The 19,178-nt window shown below is 36.6% G+C and overlaps 1 non-coding gene and 35 pseudogenes across 1 annotated transcript; all 36 read right to left on the bottom strand.

Annotated features, from left to right (window-relative positions):
- Nucleotides 1–345: 345 nt before the first annotated feature.
- Nucleotides 346–464, bottom strand: LOC124333530 (annotated as a pseudogene).
- A 413-nt stretch (nucleotides 465–877) lies between these two features.
- Nucleotides 878–996, bottom strand: LOC124333661 (annotated as a pseudogene).
- Nucleotides 997–1,410: 414 nt separating this feature from the next.
- LOC124330087 lies at nucleotides 1,411–1,529 on the bottom strand (annotated as a pseudogene).
- Nucleotides 1,530–1,942: 413 nt separating this feature from the next.
- Nucleotides 1,943–2,061, bottom strand: LOC124329672 (annotated as a pseudogene).
- Nucleotides 2,062–2,474: 413 nt separating this feature from the next.
- On the bottom strand, nucleotides 2,475–2,593 carry LOC124332037 (annotated as a pseudogene).
- Nucleotides 2,594–3,007: 414 nt separating this feature from the next.
- Nucleotides 3,008–3,126, bottom strand: LOC124330300 (annotated as a pseudogene).
- Nucleotides 3,127–3,539: 413 nt separating this feature from the next.
- Nucleotides 3,540–3,658, bottom strand: LOC124329918 (annotated as a pseudogene).
- A 413-nt stretch (nucleotides 3,659–4,071) lies between these two features.
- LOC124329671 lies at nucleotides 4,072–4,190 on the bottom strand (annotated as a pseudogene).
- Nucleotides 4,191–4,603: 413 nt separating this feature from the next.
- Nucleotides 4,604–4,722, bottom strand: LOC124332036 (annotated as a pseudogene).
- A 414-nt stretch (nucleotides 4,723–5,136) lies between these two features.
- Nucleotides 5,137–5,255, bottom strand: LOC124329670 (annotated as a pseudogene).
- Nucleotides 5,256–5,669: 414 nt separating this feature from the next.
- On the bottom strand, nucleotides 5,670–5,788 carry LOC124329669 (annotated as a pseudogene).
- Nucleotides 5,789–6,201: 413 nt separating this feature from the next.
- Nucleotides 6,202–6,320, bottom strand: LOC124329668 (annotated as a pseudogene).
- Nucleotides 6,321–6,733: 413 nt separating this feature from the next.
- LOC124329667 lies at nucleotides 6,734–6,852 on the bottom strand (annotated as a pseudogene).
- Nucleotides 6,853–7,265: 413 nt separating this feature from the next.
- On the bottom strand, nucleotides 7,266–7,384 carry LOC124329665 (annotated as a pseudogene).
- A 413-nt stretch (nucleotides 7,385–7,797) lies between these two features.
- Nucleotides 7,798–7,916, bottom strand: LOC124329664 (annotated as a pseudogene).
- Nucleotides 7,917–8,329: 413 nt separating this feature from the next.
- LOC124332035 lies at nucleotides 8,330–8,448 on the bottom strand (annotated as a pseudogene).
- A 414-nt stretch (nucleotides 8,449–8,862) lies between these two features.
- LOC124332034 lies at nucleotides 8,863–8,981 on the bottom strand (annotated as a pseudogene).
- Nucleotides 8,982–9,395: 414 nt separating this feature from the next.
- On the bottom strand, nucleotides 9,396–9,514 carry LOC124329663 (annotated as a pseudogene).
- A 413-nt stretch (nucleotides 9,515–9,927) lies between these two features.
- On the bottom strand, nucleotides 9,928–10,046 carry LOC124329662 (annotated as a pseudogene).
- Nucleotides 10,047–10,459: 413 nt separating this feature from the next.
- On the bottom strand, nucleotides 10,460–10,578 carry LOC124332033 (annotated as a pseudogene).
- Nucleotides 10,579–10,992: 414 nt separating this feature from the next.
- LOC124332032 lies at nucleotides 10,993–11,111 on the bottom strand (annotated as a pseudogene).
- A 414-nt stretch (nucleotides 11,112–11,525) lies between these two features.
- Nucleotides 11,526–11,644, bottom strand: LOC124329660 (annotated as a pseudogene).
- Nucleotides 11,645–12,057: 413 nt separating this feature from the next.
- On the bottom strand, nucleotides 12,058–12,176 carry LOC124329659 (annotated as a pseudogene).
- Nucleotides 12,177–12,589: 413 nt separating this feature from the next.
- Nucleotides 12,590–12,708, bottom strand: LOC124332031 (annotated as a pseudogene).
- A 414-nt stretch (nucleotides 12,709–13,122) lies between these two features.
- LOC124332029 lies at nucleotides 13,123–13,241 on the bottom strand (annotated as a pseudogene).
- A 414-nt stretch (nucleotides 13,242–13,655) lies between these two features.
- On the bottom strand, nucleotides 13,656–13,774 carry LOC124329658 (annotated as a pseudogene).
- Nucleotides 13,775–14,187: 413 nt separating this feature from the next.
- Nucleotides 14,188–14,306, bottom strand: LOC124329657 (annotated as a pseudogene).
- A 413-nt stretch (nucleotides 14,307–14,719) lies between these two features.
- Nucleotides 14,720–14,838, bottom strand: LOC124332028 (annotated as a pseudogene).
- Nucleotides 14,839–15,251: 413 nt separating this feature from the next.
- Nucleotides 15,252–15,370, bottom strand: LOC124332027 (annotated as a pseudogene).
- A 414-nt stretch (nucleotides 15,371–15,784) lies between these two features.
- Nucleotides 15,785–15,903, bottom strand: LOC124332026 (annotated as a pseudogene).
- A 413-nt stretch (nucleotides 15,904–16,316) lies between these two features.
- On the bottom strand, nucleotides 16,317–16,435 carry LOC124332024 (annotated as a pseudogene).
- A 414-nt stretch (nucleotides 16,436–16,849) lies between these two features.
- On the bottom strand, nucleotides 16,850–16,968 carry LOC124329656 (annotated as a pseudogene).
- A 413-nt stretch (nucleotides 16,969–17,381) lies between these two features.
- On the bottom strand, nucleotides 17,382–17,500 carry LOC124331598. Its single transcript, XR_006916846.1, has one exon. It is a non-coding gene; the product is annotated as a 5S ribosomal RNA (ribosomal RNA).
- A 413-nt stretch (nucleotides 17,501–17,913) lies between these two features.
- LOC124332023 lies at nucleotides 17,914–18,032 on the bottom strand (annotated as a pseudogene).
- Nucleotides 18,033–18,445: 413 nt separating this feature from the next.
- On the bottom strand, nucleotides 18,446–18,564 carry LOC124332022 (annotated as a pseudogene).
- A 414-nt stretch (nucleotides 18,565–18,978) lies between these two features.
- Nucleotides 18,979–19,097, bottom strand: LOC124332021 (annotated as a pseudogene).
- Between the last annotated feature and the right edge of the window lie 81 nt (nucleotides 19,098–19,178).

The following is a 19,178-nucleotide window of genomic DNA, read 5'->3' as shown; positions in this document are numbered from 1 at the left end:
ATGTTTGTTCATTGAATTTGGACTCGTAACCATCGCGAATAAAAAAGCGCGATAAACTTTGAAAAACTCGCAATGAAATTCATCCAGAATCATTCCTATAGATGAATTGAACCTATCTCTATGCCATTGATATTTTGATCGACGAATTTGGATTGGTAACCATCGCGATTAAAAAACGCGATAAACTTTGAAAAACTCTCAATGGAATTGATCCAGAATCATTTTTATAGATGAATTGAACCTATCTCTAAGGCATTGAAATGTTTTATCTACGAATTTGGACTGGTAACCATCGCGATTGAAAAAAAAATTCAAGAAATTTGTTATTGAAAACAAACTATTCATCGCCAACAACATCCCGTATTCCCAAGCGGTCACCCTTCCAAGTACTAACGGGACTCGACGTAACTTAACTTCTGGGAGCTGACGAGACCAGGTGCGTTCTACGTGATATGGCCGTTGACATTCAAAAATGAAAATTTACCCTCCCAGTCCCAATGGATGAATAGAAAATCACTTCAAAGTGATAGAAATGTTTATTCATTGAATTTGGACTCGTAACCATCGCGAATAAAAAAGCGCGATAAACTTTGAAAAACTCGCAATGAAATTCATCCAGAATCATTCCTATAGATGAATTGAACCTATCTCTATGCCATTGATATTTTGATCGACGAATTTGGATTGGTAACCATCGCGATTAAAAAACGCGATAAACTTTGAAAAACTCTCAATGGAATTGATCCAGAATCATTTTTATAGATGAATTGAACCTATCTCTAAGGCATTGAAATGTTTTATCTACGAATTTGGACTGGTAACCATCGCGATTGAAAAAAAAATTCAAGAAATTTGTTATTGAAAACAAACTATTCATCGCCAACAACATCCCGTATTCCCAAGCGGTCACCCTTCCAAGTACTAACGGGACTCGACGTAACTTAACTTCTGGGAGCTGACGAGACCAGGTGCGTTCTACGTGATATGACCGTTGACATTCAAAAATGAAAATTTACCCTCCCAGTCCCAATGGATGAATAGAAAATCACTTCAAAGTGATAGAAATGTTTATTCATTGAATTTGGACTCGTAACCATCGCGAATAAAAAAGCGCGATAAACTTTGAAAAACTCGCAATGAAATTTATCCAGAATCATTCCTATAGATGAATTGAACCTATCTCTATGCCATTGATATTTTTGATCTACGAATTTGGACTGGTAACCATCGCGATTAAAAAACGCGATAAACTTTGAAAAACTCTCAATGGAATTGATCCATAATCATTCTTATAGATGAATTGAACCTATCTCTAAGGCATTGAAATGTTTTATCTACGAATTTGGACTGGTAACCATCGTGATTGAAAAAAAATTTCAAGAAATTTGTTATTGAAAACAAACTATTCATCGCCAACGACATCCCGTATTCCCAAGCGGTCACCCTTCCAATTACTAACGGGACTCGACGTAACTTAACTTCTGGGAGCTGACGAGACCAGGTGCGTTCTACTCGATATGGCCGTTGACATTCAGCAATGAAAATTTACCCTTCCATTCCCAATGGATGAATAGAAAATCACTTCAAAGTGATAGAAATGTTTGTTCATTGAATTTGGACTCGTAACCATCGCGAATAAAAAAGCGCGATAAACTTTGAAAAACTCGCAATGAAATTCATCCAGAATCATTCCTATAGATGAATTGAACCTATCTCTATGCCATTGATATTTTGATCGACGAATTTGGATTGGTAACCATCACGATTAAAAAACGCGATAAACTTTGAAAAACTTTCAATGGAATTGATCCAGAATCATTCTTATAGATGAATTGAACCTATCTCTAAGGCATTGAAATGTTTTATCTACGAATTTGGACTGGTAACCATCGTGATTGAAAAAAAATTTCAAGAAATTTGTTATTGAAAACAAACTATTCATCGCCAACGACATCCCGTATTCCCAAGCGGTCACCCTTCCAAGTACTAACAGGACTCGACGTAACTTAACTTCTGGGAGCTGACGAGACCAGGTGCGTTCTACTCGATATGGCCGTTGACATTCAGCAATGAAAATTTACCCTTCCATTCCCAATGGATGAATAGAAAATCACTTCAAAGTGATAGAAATGTTTGTTCATTGAATTTGGACTCGTAACCATCGCGAATAAAAAAGCGCGATAAACTTTGAAAAACTCGCAATGAAATTCATCCAGAATCATTCCTATAGATGAATTGAACCTATCTCTATGCCATTGATATTTTGATCGACGAATTTGGATTGGTAACCATCACGATTAAAAAACGCGATAAACTTTGAAAAACTCTCAATGGAATTGATCCAGAATCATTCTTATAGATGAATTGAACCTATCTCTAAGGCATTGAAATGTTTTATCTACGAATTTGGACTGGTAACCATCGCGATTGAAAAAAAAATTCAAGAAATTTGTTATTGAAAACAAACTATTCATCGCCAACGACATCCCGTATTCCCAAGCGGTCACCCTTCCAAGTACTAACGGGACTCGACGTAACTTAACTTCTGGGAGCTGACGAGACCAGGTGCGTTCTACGTGATATGGCCGTTGACATTCAAAAATGAAAATTTACCCTCCCAGTCCCAATGGATGAATAGAAAATCACTTCAAAGTGATAGAAATGTTTGTTCATTGAATTTGGACTCGTAACCATCGCGAATAAAAAAGCGCGATCAACTTTGAAAAACTCGCAATGAAATTTATCCAGAATCATTCCTATAGATGAATTGAACCTATCTCTATGCCATTGATATTTTTGATCTACGAATTTGGACTGGTAACCATCGCGATTAAAAAACGCGATAAACTTTGAAAAACTCTCAATGGAATTGATCCATAATCATTCTTATAGATGAATTGAACCTATCTCTAAGGCATTGAAATGTTTTATCTACGAATTTGGACTGGTAACCATCGTGATTGAAAAAAAATTTCAAGAAATTTGTTATTGAAAACAAACTATTCATCGCCAACGACATCCCGTATTCCCAAGCGGTCACCCTTCCAAGTACTAACAGGACTCGACGTAACTTAACTTCTGGGAGCTGACGAGACCAGGTGCGTTCTACTCGATATGGCCTTTGACATTCAGCAATGAAAATTTACCCTTCCATTCCCAATGGATGAATAGAAAATCACTTCAAAGTGATAGAAATGTTTGTTCATTGAATTTGGACTCGTAACCATCGCGAATAAAAAAGCGCGATAAACTTTGAAAAACTCGCAATGAAATTCATCCAGAATCATTCCTATAGATGAATTGAACCTATCTCTATGCCATTGATATTTTGATCGACGAATTGGGATTGGTAACCATCACGATTAAAAAACGCGATAAACTTTGAAAAACTCTCAATGGAATTGATCCAGAATCATTCTTATAGATGAATTGAACCTATCTCTAAGGCATTGAAATGTTTTATCTACGAATTTGGACTGGTAACCATCGTGATTGAAAAAAAATTTCAAGAAATTTGTTATTGAAAACAAACTATTCATCGCCAACGACATCCCGTATTCCCAAGCGGTCACCCTTCCAAGTACTAACAGGACTCGACGTAACTTAACTTCTGGGAGCTGACGAGACCAGGTGCGTTCTACTCGATATGGCCATTGACATTCAGCAATGAAAATTTACCCTTCCATTCCCAATGGATGAATAGAAAATCACTTCAAAGTGATAGAAATGTTTGTTCATTGAATTTGGACTCGTAACCATCGCGAATAAAAAAGCGCGATAAACTTTGAAAAACTCGCAATGAAATTCATCCAGAATCATTCCTATAGATGAATTGAACCTATCTCTATGCCATTGATATTTTGATCGACGAATTTGGATTGGTAACCATCACGATTAAAAAACGCGATAAACTTTGAAAAACTCTCAATGGAATTGATCCAGAATCATTCTTATAGATGAATTGAACCTATCTCTAAGGCATTGAAATGTTTTATCTACGAATTTGGACTGGTAACCATCGCGATTGAAAAAAAAATTCAAGAAATTTGTTATTGAAAACAAACTATTCATCGCCAACGACATCCCGTATTCCCAAGCGGTCACCCTTCCAAGTACTAACAGGACTCGACGTAACTTAACTTCTGGGAGCTGACGAGACCAGGTGCGTTCTACTCGATATGGCCGTTGACATTCAGCAATGAAAATTTACCCTTCCATTCCCAATGGATGAATAGAAAATCACTTCAAAGTGATAGAAATGTTTGTTCATTGAATTTGGACTCGTAACCATCGCGAATAAAAAAGCGCGATAAACTTTGAAAAACTCGCAATGAAATTCATCCAGAATCATTCCTATAGATGAATTGAACCTATCTCTATGCCATTGATATTTTGATCGACGAATTTGGATTGGTAACCATTACGATTAAAAAACGCGATAAACTTTGAAAAACTCTCAATGGAATTGATCCAGAATCATTCTTATAGATGAATTGAACCTATCTCTAAGGCATTGAAATGTTTTATCTACGAATTTGGACTGGTAACCATCGCGATTGAAAAAAAAATTCAAGAAATTTGTTATTGAAAACAAACTATTCATCGCCAACGACATCCCGTATTCCCAAGCGGTCACCCTTCCAAGTACTAACGGGACTCGACGTAACTTAACTTCTGGGAGCTGACGAGACCAGGTGCGTTCTACGTGATATGGCCGTTGACATTCAAAAATGAAAATTTACCCTCCCAGTCCCAATGGATGAATAGAAAATCACTTCAAAGTGATAGAAATGTTTGTTCATTGAATTTGGACTCGTAACCATCGCGAATAAAAAAGCGCGATCAACTTTGAAAAACTCGCAATGAAATTTATCCAGAATCATTCCTATAGATGAATTGAACCTATCTCTATGCCATTGATATTTTTGATCTACGAATTTGGACTGGTAACCATCGCGATTAAAAAACGCGATAAACTTTGAAAAACTCTCAATGAAATTGATCCAGAATCATTCTTATAGATGAATTGAACCTATCTCTAAGGCATTGAAATGTTTTATCTACGAATTTGGACTGGTAACCATCGTGATTGAAAAAAAATTTCAAGAAATTTGTTATTGAAAACAAACTATTCATCGCCAACGACATCCCGTATTCCCAAGCGGTCACCCTTCCAAGTACTAACAGGACTCGACGTAACTTAACTTCTGGGAGCTGACGAGACCAGGTGCGTTCTACTCGATATGGCCGTTGACATTCAGCAATGAAAATTTACCCTTCCATTCCCAATGGATGAATAGAAAATCACTTCAAAGTGATAGAAATGTTTGTTCATTGAATTTGGACTCGTAACCATCGCGAATAAAAAAGCGCGATCAACTTTGAAAAACTCGCAATGAAATTTATCCAGAATCATTCCTATAGATGAATTGAACCTATCTCTATGCCATTGATATTTTTGATCTACGAATTTGGACTGGTAACCATCGCGATTAAAAAACGCGATAAACTTTGAAAAACTCTCAATGAAATTGATCCATAATCATTCTTATAGATGAATTGAACCTATCTCTAAGGCATTGAAATGTTTTATCTACGAATTTGGACTGGTAACCATCGTGATTGAAAAAAAATTTCAAGAAATTTGTTATTGAAAACAAACTATTCATCGCCAACGACATCCCGTATTCCCAAGCGGTCACCCTTCCAAGTACTAACAGGACTCGACGTAACTTAACTTCTGGGAGCTGACGAGACCAGGTGCGTTCTACTCGATATGGCCGTTGACATTCAGCAATGAAAATTTACCCTTCCATTCCCAATGGATGAATAGAAAATCACTTCAAAGTGATAGAAATGTTTGTTCATTGAATTTGGAGTCGTAACCATCGCGAATAAAAAAGCGCGATAAACTTTGAACAACTCGCAATGAAATTCATCCAGAATCATTCCTATAGATGAATTGAACCTATCTCTATGCCATTGATATTTTGATCGACGAATTTGGATTTGTAACCATCACGATTAAAAAACGCGATAAACTTTGAAAAACTCTCAATGGAATTGATCCAGAATCATTCTTATAGATGAATTGAACCTATCTCTAAGGCATTGAAATGTTTTATCTACGAATTTGGACTGGTAACCATCGTGATTGAAAAAAAATTTCAAGAAATTTGTTATTGAAAACAAACTATTCATCGCCAACGACATCCCGTATTCCCAAGCGGTCACCCTTCCAAGTACTAACAGGACTCGACGTAACTTAACTTCTGGGAGCTGACGAGACCAGGTGCGTTCTACTCGATATGGCCGTTGACATTCAGCAATGAAAATTTACCCTTCCATTCCCAATGGATGAATAGAAAATCACTTCAAAGTGATAGAAATGTTTGTTCATTGAATTTGGACTCGTAACCATCGCGAATAAAAAAGCGCGATAAACTTTGAAAAACTCGCAATGAAATTCATCCAGAATCATTCCTATAGATGAATTGAACCTATCTCTATGCCATTGATATTTTGATCGACGAATTTGGATTGGTAACCATCGCGATTAAAAAACGCGATAAACTTTGAAAAACTCTCAATGGAATTGATCCAGAATCATTTTTATAGATGAATTGAACCTATCTCTAAGGCATTGAAATGTTTTATCTACGAATTTGGACTGGTAACCATCGTGATTGAAAAAAAAATTCAAGAAATTTGTTATTGAAAACAAACTATTCATCGCCAACGACATCCCGTATTCCCAAGCGGTCACCCTTCCAAGTACTAACAGGACTCGACGTAACTTAACTTCTGGGAGCTGACGAGACCAGGTGCGTTCTACTCGATATGGCCGTTGACATTCAGCAATGAAAATTTACCCTTCCATTCCCAATGGATGAATAGAAAATCACTTCAAAGTGATAGAAATGTTTGTTCATTGAATTTGGACTCGTAACCATCGCGAATAAAAAAGCGCGATAAACTTTGAAAAACTCGCAATGAAATTCATCCAGAATCATTCCTATAGATGAATTGAACCTATCTCTATGCCATTGATATTTTGATCGACGAATTTGGATTGGTAACCATCGCGATTAAAAAACGCGATAAACTTTGAAAAACTCTCAATGGAATTGATCCAGAATCATTTTTATAGATGAATTGAACCTATCTCTAAGGCATTGAAATGTTTTATCTACGAATTTGGACTGGTAACCATCGTGATTGAAAAAAAATTTCAAGAAATTTGTTATTGAAAACAAACTATTCATCGCCAACGACATCCCGTATTCCCAAGCGGTCACCCTTCCAAGTACTAACAGGACTCGACGTAACTTAACTTCTGGGAGCTGACGAGACCAGGTGCGTTCTACTCGATATGGCCGTTGACATTCAGCAATGAAAATTTACCCTTCCATTCCCAATGGATGAATAGAAAATCACTTCAAAGTGATAGAAATGTTTGTTCATTGAATTTGGACTCGTAACCATCGCGAATAAAAAAGCGCGATAAACTTTGAAAAACTCGCAATGAAATTCATCCAGAATCATTCCTATAGATGAATTGAACCTATCTCTATGCCATTGATATTTTGATCGACGAATTTGGATTGGTAACCATCGCGATTAAAAAACGCGATAAACTTTGAAAAACTCTCAATGGAATTGATCCAGAATCATTTTTATAGATGAATTGAACCTATCTCTAAGGCATTGAAATGTTTTATCTACGAATTTGGACTGGTAACCATCGTGATTGAAAAAAAAATTCAAGAAATTTGTTATTGAAAACAAACTATTCATCGCCAACGACATCCCGTATTCCCAAGCGGTCACCCTTCCAAGTACTAACAGGACTCGACGTAACTTAACTTCTGGGAGCTGACGAGACCAGGTGCGTTCTACTCGATATGGCCGTTGACATTCAGCAATGAAAATTTACCCTTCCATTCCCAATGGATGAATAGAAAATCACTTCAAAGTGATAGAAATGTTTGTTCATTGAATTTGGACTCGTAACCATCGCGAATAAAAAAGCGCGATAAACTTTGAAAAACTCGCAATGAAATTCATCCAGAATCATTCCTATAGATGAATTGAACCTATCTCTATGCCATTGATATTTTGATCGACGAATTTGGATTGGTAACCATCGCGATTAAAAAACGCGATAAACTTTGAAAAACTCTCAATGGAATTGATCCAGAATCATTTTTATAGATGAATTGAACCTATCTCTAAGGCATTGAAATGTTTTATCTACGAATTTGGACTGGTAACCATCGTGATTGAAAAAAAAATTCAAGAAATTTGTTATTGAAAACAAACTATTCATCGCCAACGACATCCCGTATTCCCAAGCGGTCACCCTTCCAAGTACTAACGGGACTCGACGTAACTTAACTTCTGGGAGCTGACGAGACCAGGTGCGTTCTACGTGATATGGCCGTTGACATTCAAAAATGAAAATTTACCCTCCCAGTCCCAATGGATGAATAGAAAATCACTTCAAAGTGATAGAAATGTTTGTTCATTGAATTTGGACTCGTAACCATCGCGAATAAAAAAGCGCGATAAACTTTGAAAAACTCGCAATGAAATTTATCCAGAATCATTCCTATAGATGAATTGAACCTATCTCTATGCCATTGATATTTTTGATCTACGAATTTGGACTGGTAACCATCGCGATTAAAAAACGCGATAAACTTTGAAAAACTCTCAATGAAATTGATCCATAATCATTCTTATAGATAAATTGAACCTATCTCTAAGGCATTGAAATGTTTTATCTACGAATTTGGACTGGTAACCATCGCGATTGAAAAAAAAATTCAAGAAATTTGTTATTGAAAACAAACTATTCATCGCCAACGACATCCCGTATTCCCAAGCGGTCACCCTTCCAAGTACTAACGGGACTCGACGTAACTTAACTTCTGGGAGCTGACGAGACCAGGTGCGTTCTACGTGATATGGCCGTTGACATTCAAAAATGAAAATTTACCCTCCCAGTCCCAATGGATGAATAGAAAATCACTTCAAAGTGATAGAAATGTTTGTTCATTGAATTTGGACTCGTAACCATCGCGAATAAAAAAGCGCGATAAACTTTGAAAAACTCGCAATGAAATTTATCCAGAATCATTCCTATAGATGAATTGAACCTATCTCTATGCCATTGATATTTTTGATCTACGAATTTGGACTGGTAACCATCGCGATTAAAAAACGCGATAAACTTTGAAAAACTCTCAATGGAATTGATCCATAATCATTCTTATAGATGAATTGAACCTATCTCTAAGGCATTGAAATGTTTTATCTACGAATTTGGACTGGTAACCATCGTGATTGAAAAAAAATTTCAAGAAATTTGTTATTGAAAACAAACTATTCATCGCCAACGACATCCCGTATTCCCAAGCGGTCACCCTTCCAAGTACTAACAGGACTCGACGTAACTTAACTTCTGGGAGCTGACGAGACCAGGTGCGTTCTACTCGATATGGCCGTTGACATTCAGCAATGAAAATTTACCCTTCCATTCCCAATGGATGAATAGAAAATCACTTCAAAGTGATAGAAATGTTTGTTCATTGAATTTGGACTCGTAACCATCGCGAATAAAAAAGCGCGATAAACTTTGAAAAACTCGCAATGAAATTCATCCAGAATCATTCCTATAGATGAATTGAACCTATCTCTATGCCATTGATATTTTGATCGACGAATTTGGATTGGTAACCATCGCGATTAAAAAACGCGATAAACTTTGAAAAACTCTCAATGGAATTGATCCAGAATCATTTTTATAGATGAATTGAACCTATCTCTAAGGCATTGAAATGTTTTATCTACGAATTTGGACTGGTAACCATCGTGATTGAAAAAAAAATTCAAGAAATTTGTTATTGAAAACAAACTATTCATCGCCAACGACATCCCGTATTCCCAAGCGGTCACCCTTCCAAGTACTAACAGGACTCGACGTAACTTAACTTCTGGGAGCTGACGAGACCAGGTGCGTTCTACTCGATATGGCCGTTGACATTCAGCAATGAAAATTTACCCTTCCATTCCCAATGGATGAATAGAAAATCACTTCAAAGTGATAGAAATGTTTGTTCATTGAATTTGGACTCGTAACCATCGCGAATAAAAAAGCGCGATAAACTTTGAAAAACTCGCAATGAAATTCATCCAGAATCATTCCTATAGATGAATTGAACCTATCTCTATGCCATTGATATTTTGATCGACGAATTTGGATTGGTAACCATCGCGATTAAAAAACGCGATAAACTTTGAAAAACTCTCAATGGAATTGATCCAGAATCATTTTTATAGATGAATTGAACCTATCTCTAAGGCATTGAAATGTTTTATCTACGAATTTGGACTGGTAACCATCGTGATTGAAAAAAAAATTCAAGAAATTTGTTATTGAAAACAAACTATTCATCGCCAACGACATCCCGTATTCCCAAGCGGTCACCCTTCCAAGTACTAACGGGACTCGACGTAACTTAACTTCTGGGAGCTGACGAGACCAGGTGCGTTCTACGTGATATGGCCGTTGACATTCAAAAATGAAAATTTACCCTCCCAGTCCCAATGGATGAATAGAAAATCACTTCAAAGTGATAGAAATGTTTGTTCATTGAATTTGGACTCGTAACCATCGCGAATAAAAAAGCGCGATAAACTTTGAAAAACTCGCAATGAAATTTATCCAGAATCATTCCTATAGATGAATTGAACCTATCTCTATGCCATTGATATTTTTGATCTACGAATTTGGACTGGTAACCATCGCGATTAAAAAACGCGATAAACTTTGAAAAACTCTCAATGAAATTGATCCATAATCATTCTTATAGATAAATTGAACCTATCTCTAAGGCATTGAAATGTTTTATCTACGAATTTGGACTGGTAACCATCGCGATTGAAAAAAAAATTCAAGAAATTTGTTATTGAAAACAAACTATTCATCGCCAACGACATCCCGTATTCCCAAGCGGTCACCCTTCCAAGTACTAACGGGACTCGACGTAACTTAACTTCTGGGAGCTGACGAGACCAGGTGCGTTCTACGTGATATGGCCGTTGACATTCAAAAATGAAAATTTACCCTCCCAGTCCCAATGGATGAATAGAAAATCACTTCAAAGTGATAGAAATGTTTGTTCATTGAATTTGGACTCGTAACCATCGCGAATAAAAAAGCGCGATAAACTTTGAAAAACTCGCAATGAAATTTATCCAGAATCATTCCTATAGATGAATTGAACCTATCTCTATGCCATTGATATTTTTGATCTACGAATTTGGACTGGTAACCATCGCGATTAAAAAACGCGATAAACTTTGAAAAACTCTCAATGGAATTGATCCATAATCATTCTTATAGATGAATTGAACCTATCTCTAAGGCATTGAAATGTTTTATCTACGAATTTGGACTGGTAACCATCGTGATTGAAAAAAAATTTCAAGAAATTTGTTATTGAAAACAAACTATTCATCGCCAACGACATCCCGTATTCCCAAGCGGTCACCCTTCCAAGTACTAACAGGACTCGACGTAACTTAACTTCTGGGAGCTGACGAGACCAGGTGCGTTCTACTCGATATGGCCGTTGACATTCAGCAATGAAAATTTACCCTTCCATTCCCAATGGATGAATAGAAAATCACTTCAAAGTGATAGAAATGTTTGTTCATTGAATTTGGACTCGTAACCATCGCGAATAAAAAAGCGCGATAAACTTTGAAAAACTCGCAATGAAATTCATCCAGAATCATTCCTATAGATGAATTGAACCTATCTCTATGCCATTGATATTTTGATCGACGAATTTGGATTGGTAACCATCGCGATTAAAAAACGCGATAAACTTTGAAAAACTCTCAATGGAATTGATCCAGAATCATTTTTATAGATGAATTGAACCTATCTCTAAGGCATTGAAATGTTTTATCTACGAATTTGGACTGGTAACCATCGTGATTGAAAAAAAAATTCAAGAAATTTGTTATTGAAAACAAACTATTCATCGCCAACGACATCCCGTATTCCCAAGCGGTCACCCTTCCAAGTACTAACAGGACTCGACGTAACTTAACTTCTGGGAGCTGACGAGACCAGGTGCGTTCTACTCGATATGGCCGTTGACATTCAGCAATGAAAATTTACCCTTCCATTCCCAATGGATGAATAGAAAATCACTTCAAAGTGATAGAAATGTTTGTTCATTGAATTTGGACTCGTAACCATCGCGAATAAAAAAGCGCGATAAACTTTGAAAAACTCGCAATGAAATTCATCCAGAATCATTCCTATAGATGAATTGAACCTATCTCTATGCCATTGATATTTTGATCGACGAATTTGGATTGGTAACCATCGCGATTAAAAAACGCGATAAACTTTGAAAAACTCTCAATGGAATTGATCCAGAATCATTTTTATAGATGAATTGAACCTATCTCTAAGGCATTGAAATGTTTTATCTACGAATTTGGACTGGTAACCATCGTGATTGAAAAAAAAATTCAAGAAATTTGTTATTGAAAACAAACTATTCATCGCCAACGACATCCCGTATTCCCAAGCGGTCACCCTTCCAAGTACTAACGGGACTCGACGTAACTTAACTTCTGGGAGCTGACGAGACCAGGTGCGTTCTACGTGATATGGCCGTTGACATTCAAAAATGAAAATTTACCCTCCCAGTCCCAATGGATGAATAGAAAATCACTTCAAAGTGATAGAAATGTTTGTTCATTGAATTTGGACTCGTAACCATCGCGAATAAAAAAGCGCGATAAACTTTGAAAAACTCGCAATGAAATTTATCCAGAATCATTCCTATAGATGAATTGAACCTATCTCTATGCCATTGATATTTTTGATCTACGAATTTGGACTGGTAACCATCGCGATTAAAAAACGCGATAAACTTTGAAAAACTCTCAATGAAATTGATCCATAATCATTCTTATAGATAAATTGAACCTATCTCTAAGGCATTGAAATGTTTTATCTACGAATTTGGACTGGTAACCATCGCGATTGAAAAAAAAATTCAAGAAATTTGTTATTGAAAACAAACTATTCATCGCCAACGACATCCCGTATTCCCAAGCGGTCACCCTTCCAAGTACTAACGGGACTCGACGTAACTTAACTTCTGGGAGCTGACGAGACCAGGTGCGTTCTACGTGATATGGCCGTTGACATTCAAAAATGAAAATTTACCCTCCCAGTCCCAATGGATGAATAGAAAATCACTTCAAAGTGATAGAAATGTTTGTTCATTGAATTTGGACTCGTAACCATCGCGAATAAAAAAGCGCGATAAACTTTGAAAAACTCGCAATGAAATTTATCCAGAATCATTCCTATAGATGAATTGAACCTATCTCTATGCCATTGATATTTTTGATCTACGAATTTGGACTGGTAACCATCGCGATTAAAAAACGCGATAAACTTTGAAAAACTCTCAATGGAATTGATCCATAATCATTCTTATAGATGAATTGAACCTATCTCTAAGGCATTGAAATGTTTTATCTACGAATTTGGACTGGTAACCATCGTGATTGAAAAAAAATTTCAAGAAATTTGTTATTGAAAACAAACTATTCATCGCCAACGACATCCCGTATTCCCAAGCGGTCACCCTTCCAAGTACTAACAGGACTCGACGTAACTTAACTTCTGGGAGCTGACGAGACCAGGTGCGTTCTACTCGATATGGCCGTTGACATTCAGCAATGAAAATTTACCCTTCCATTCCCAATGGATGAATAGAAAATCACTTCAAAGTGATAGAAATGTTTGTTCATTGAATTTGGACTCGTAACCATCGCGAATAAAAAAGCGCGATAAACTTTGAAAAACTCGCAATGAAATTCATCCAGAATCATTCCTATAGATGAATTGAACCTATCTCTATGCCATTGATATTTTGATCGACGAATTTGGATTGGTAACCATCGCGATTAAAAAACGCGATAAACTTTGAAAAACTCTCAATGGAATTGATCCAGAATCATTTTTATAGATGAATTGAACCTATCTCTAAGGCATTGAAATGTTTTATCTACGAATTTGGACTGGTAACCATCGTGATTGAAAAAAAAATTCAAGAAATTTGTTATTGAAAACAAACTATTCATCGCCAACGACATCCCGTATTCCCAAGCGGTCACCCTTCCAAGTACTAACAGGACTCGACGTAACTTAACTTCTGGGAGCTGACGAGACCAGGTGCGTTCTACTCGATATGGCCGTTGACATTCAGCAATGAAAATTTACCCTTCCATTCCCAATGGATGAATAGAAAATCACTTCAAAGTGATAGAAATGTTTGTTCATTGAATTTGGACTCGTAACCATCGCGAATAAAAAAGCGCGATAAACTTTGGAAAACTCGCAATGAAATTCATCCAGAATCATTCCTATAGATGAATTGAACCTATCTCTATGCCATTGATATTTTGATCGACGAATTTGGATTGGTAACCATCGCGATTAAAAAACGCGATAAACTTTGAAAAACTCTCAATGGAATTGATCCAGAATCATTTTTATAGATGAATTGAACCTATCTCTAAGGCATTGAAATGTTTTATCTACGAATTTGGACTGGTAACCATCGTGATTGAAAAAAAAATTCAAGAAATTTGTTATTGAAAACAAACTATTCATCGCCAACGACATCCCGTATTCCCAAGCGGTCACCCTTCCAAGTACTAACGGGACTCGACGTAACTTAACTTCTGGGAGCTGACGAGACCAGGTGCGTTCTACGTGATATGGCCGTTGACATTCAAAAATGAAAATTTACCCTCCCATTCCCAATGGATGAATAGAAAATCACTTCAAAGTGATAGAAATGTTTATTCATTGAATTTGGACTCGTAACCATCGCGAATAAAAAAGCGCGATAAACTTTGAAAAACTCGCAATGAAATTCATCCAGAATCATTCCTATAGATGAATTGAACCTATCTCTATGCCATTGATATTTTGATCGACGAATTTGGATTGGTAACCATCGCGATTAAAAAACGCGATAAACTTTGAAAAACTCTCAATGGAATTGATCCAGAATCATTTTTATAGATGAATTGAACCTATCTCTAAGGCATTGAAATGTTTTATCTACGAATTTGGACTGGTAACCATCGTGATTGAAAAAAAAATTCAAGAAATTTGTTATTGAAAACAAACTATTCATCGCCAACGACATCCCGTATTCCCAAGCGGTCACCCTTCCAAGTACTAACGGGACTCGACGTAACTTAACTTCTGGGAGCTGACGAGACCAGGTGCGTTCTACGTGATATGGCCGTTGACATTCAAAAATGAAAATTTACCCTCCCAGTCCCAATGGATGAATAGAAAATCACTTCAAAGTGATAGAAATGTTTGTTCATTGAATTTGGACTCGTAACCATCGCGAATAAAAAAGCGCGATAAACTTTGAAAAACTCGCAATGAAATTTATCCAGAATCATTCCTATAGATGAATTGAACCTATCTCTATGCCATTGATATTTTTGATCTACGAATTTGGACTGGTAACCATCGCGATTAAAAAACGCGATAAACTTTGAAAAACTCTCAATGAAATTGATCCATAATCATTCTTATAGATAAATTGAACCTATCTCTAAGGCATTGAAATGTTTTATCTACGAATTTGGACTGGTAACCATCGCGATTGAAAAAAAAATTCAAGAAATTTGTTATTGAAAACAAACTATTCATCGCCAACGACATCCCGTATTCCCAAGCGGTCACCCTTCCAAGTACTAACGGGACTCGACGTAACTTAACTTCTGGGAGCTGACGAGACCAGGTGCGTTCTACGTGATATGGCCGTTGACATTCAAAAATGAAAATTTACCCTCCCAGTCCCAATGGATGAATAGAAAATCACTTCAAAGTGATAGAAATGTTTGTTCATTGAATTTGGACTCGTAACCATCGCGAATAAAAAAGCGCGATAAACTTTGAAAAACTCGCAATGAAATTTATCCAGAATCATTCCTATAGATGAATTGAACCTATCTCTATGCCATTGATATTTTGATCGACGAATTTGGATTGGTAACCATCACGATTAAAAAACGCGATAAACTTTGAAAAACTCTCAATGGAATTGATCCAGAATCATTCTTATAGATGAATTGAACCTATCTCTAAGGCATTGAAATGTTTTATCTACGAATTTGGACTGGTAACCATCGCGATTGAAAAAAAAATTCAAGAAATTTGTTATTGAAAACAAACTATTCATCGCCAACGACATCCCGTATTCCCAAGCGGTCACCCTTCCAAGTACTAACGGGACTCGACGTAACTTAACTTCTGGGAGCTGACGAGACCAGGTGCGTTCTACGTGATATGGCCGTTGACATTCAAAAATGAAAATTTACCCTCCCAGTCCCAATGGATGAATAGAAAATCACTTCAAAGTGATAGAAATGTTTGTTCATTGAATTTGGACTCGTAACCATCGCGAATAAAAAAGCGCGATCAACTTTGAAAAACTCGCAATGAAATTTATCCAGAATCATTCCTATAGATGAATTGAACCTATCTCTATGCCATTGATATTTTTGATCTACGAATTTGGACTGGTAACCATCGCGATTAAAAAACGCGATAAACTTTGAAAAACTCTCAATGAAATTGATCCATAATCATTCTTATAGATGAATTGAACCTATCTCTAAGGCATTGAAATGTTTTATCTACGAATTTGGACTGGTAACCATCGTGATTGAAAAAAAATTTCAAGAAATTTGTTATTGAAAACAAACTATTCATCGCCAACGACATCCCGTATTCCCAAGCGGTCACCCTTCCAAGTACTAACAGGACTCGACGTAACTTAACTTCTGGGAGCTGACGAGACCAGGTGCGTTCTACTCGATATGGCCGTTGACATTCAGCAATGAAAATTTACCCTTCCATTCCCAATGGATGAATAGAAAATCACTTCAAAGTGATAGAAATGTTTGTTCATTGAATTTGGACTCGTAACCATCGCGAATAAAAAAGCGCGATAAACTTTGAAAAACTCGCAATGAAATTCATCCAGAATCATTCCTATAGATGAATTGAACCTATCTCTATGCCATTGATATTTTGATCGACGAATTTGGATTGGTAACCATCACGATTAAAAAACGCGATAAACTTTGAAAAACTCTCAATGGAATTGATCCAGAATCATTCTTATAGATGAATTGAACCTATCTCTAAGGCATTGAAATGTTTTATCTACGAATTTGGACTGGTAACCATCGCGATTGAAAAAAAAATTCAAGAAATTTGTTATTGAAAACAAACTATTCATCGCCAACGACATCCCGTATTCCCAAGCGGTCACCCTTCCAAGTACTAACGTGACTCGACGTAACTTAACTTCTGGGAGCTGACGAGACCAGGTGCGTTCTACGTGATATGGCCGTTGACATTCAAAAATGAAAATTTACCCTCCCATTCCCAATGGATGAATAGAAAATCACTTCAAAGTGATAGAAATGTTTATTCATTGAATTTGGACTCGTAACCATCGCGAATAAAAAAGCGCGATAAACTTTGAAAAACTCGCAATGAAATTCATCCAGAATCATTCCTATAGATGAATTGAACCTATCTCTATGCCATTGATATTTTGATCGACGAATTTGGATTGGTAACCATCGCGATTAAAAAACGCGATAAACTTTGAAAAACTCTCAATGGAATTGATCCAGAATCATTTTTATAGATGAATTGAACCTATCTCTAAGGCATTGAAATGTTTTATCTACGAATTTGGACTGGTAACCATCGTGATTGAAAAAAAAATTCAAGAAATTTGTTATTGAAAACAAACTATTCATCGCCAACGACATCCCGTATTCCCAAGCGGTCACCCTTCCAAGTACTAACGGGACTCGACGTAACTTAACTTCTGGGAGCTGACGAGACCAGGTGCGTTCTACGTGATATGGCCGTTGACATTCAAAAATGAAAATTTACCCTCCCATTCCCAATGGATGAATAGAAAATCACTTCAAAGTGATAGAAATGTTTATTCATTGAATTTGGACTCGTAACCATCGCGAATAAAAAAGCGCGATAAACTTTGAAAAACTCGCAATGAAATTCATCCAGAATCATTCCTATAGATGAATTGAACCTATCTCTATGCCATTGATATTTTGATCGACGAATTTGGATTGGTAACCATCGCGATTAAAAAACGCGATAAACTTTGAAAAACTCTCAATGGAATTGATCCAGAATCATTTTTATAGATGAATTGAACCTATCTCTAAGGCATTGAAATGTTTTATCTACGAATTTGGACTGGTAACCATCGTGATTGAAAAAAAAATTCAAGAAATTTGTTATTGAAAACAAACTATTCATCGCCAACGACATCCCGTATTCCCAAGCGGTCACCCTTCCAAGTACTAACGGGACTCGACGTAACTTAACTTCTGGGAGCTGACGAGACCAGGTGCGTTCTACGTGATATGGCCGTTGACATTCAAAAATGAAAATTTACCCTCCCAGTCCCAATGGATGAATAGAAAATCACTTCAAAGTGATAGAAATGTTTGTTCATTGAATTTGGACTCGTAACCATCGCGAATAAAAAAGCGCGATAAACTTTGAAAAACTCGCAATGAAATTTATCCAGAATCATTCCTATAGATGAATTGAACCTATCTCTATGCCATTGATATTTTTGATCTACGAATTTGGACTGGTAACCATCGCGATTAAAAAACGCGATAAACTTTGAAAAACTCTCAATGAAATTGATCCATAATCATTCTTATAGATAAATTGAACCTATCTCTAAGGCATTGAAATGTTTTATCTACGAATTTGGACTGGTAACCATCGCGATTGAAAAAAAAATTCAAGAAATTTGTTATTGAAAACAAACTATTCATCGCCAACGACATCCCGTATTCCCAAGCGGTCACCCTTCCAAGTACTAACGGGACTCGACGTAACTTAACTTCTGGGAGCTGACGAGACCAGGTGCGTTCTACGTGATATGGCCGTTGACATTCAAAAATGAAAATTTACCCTCCCAGTCCCAATGGATGAATAGAAAATCACTTCAAAGTGATAGAAATGTTTGTTCATT

Source organism: Daphnia pulicaria, chromosome 3, assembly GCF_021234035.1.
Source record: "Daphnia pulicaria isolate SC F1-1A chromosome 3, SC_F0-13Bv2, whole genome shotgun sequence".
Lineage (NCBI taxonomy): Eukaryota > Metazoa > Arthropoda > Branchiopoda > Diplostraca > Daphniidae > Daphnia > Daphnia pulicaria.
The sequence above is the reverse complement of the archived record's forward strand: the minus strand, read 5'-3'. Positions and strand labels throughout refer to the sequence as shown.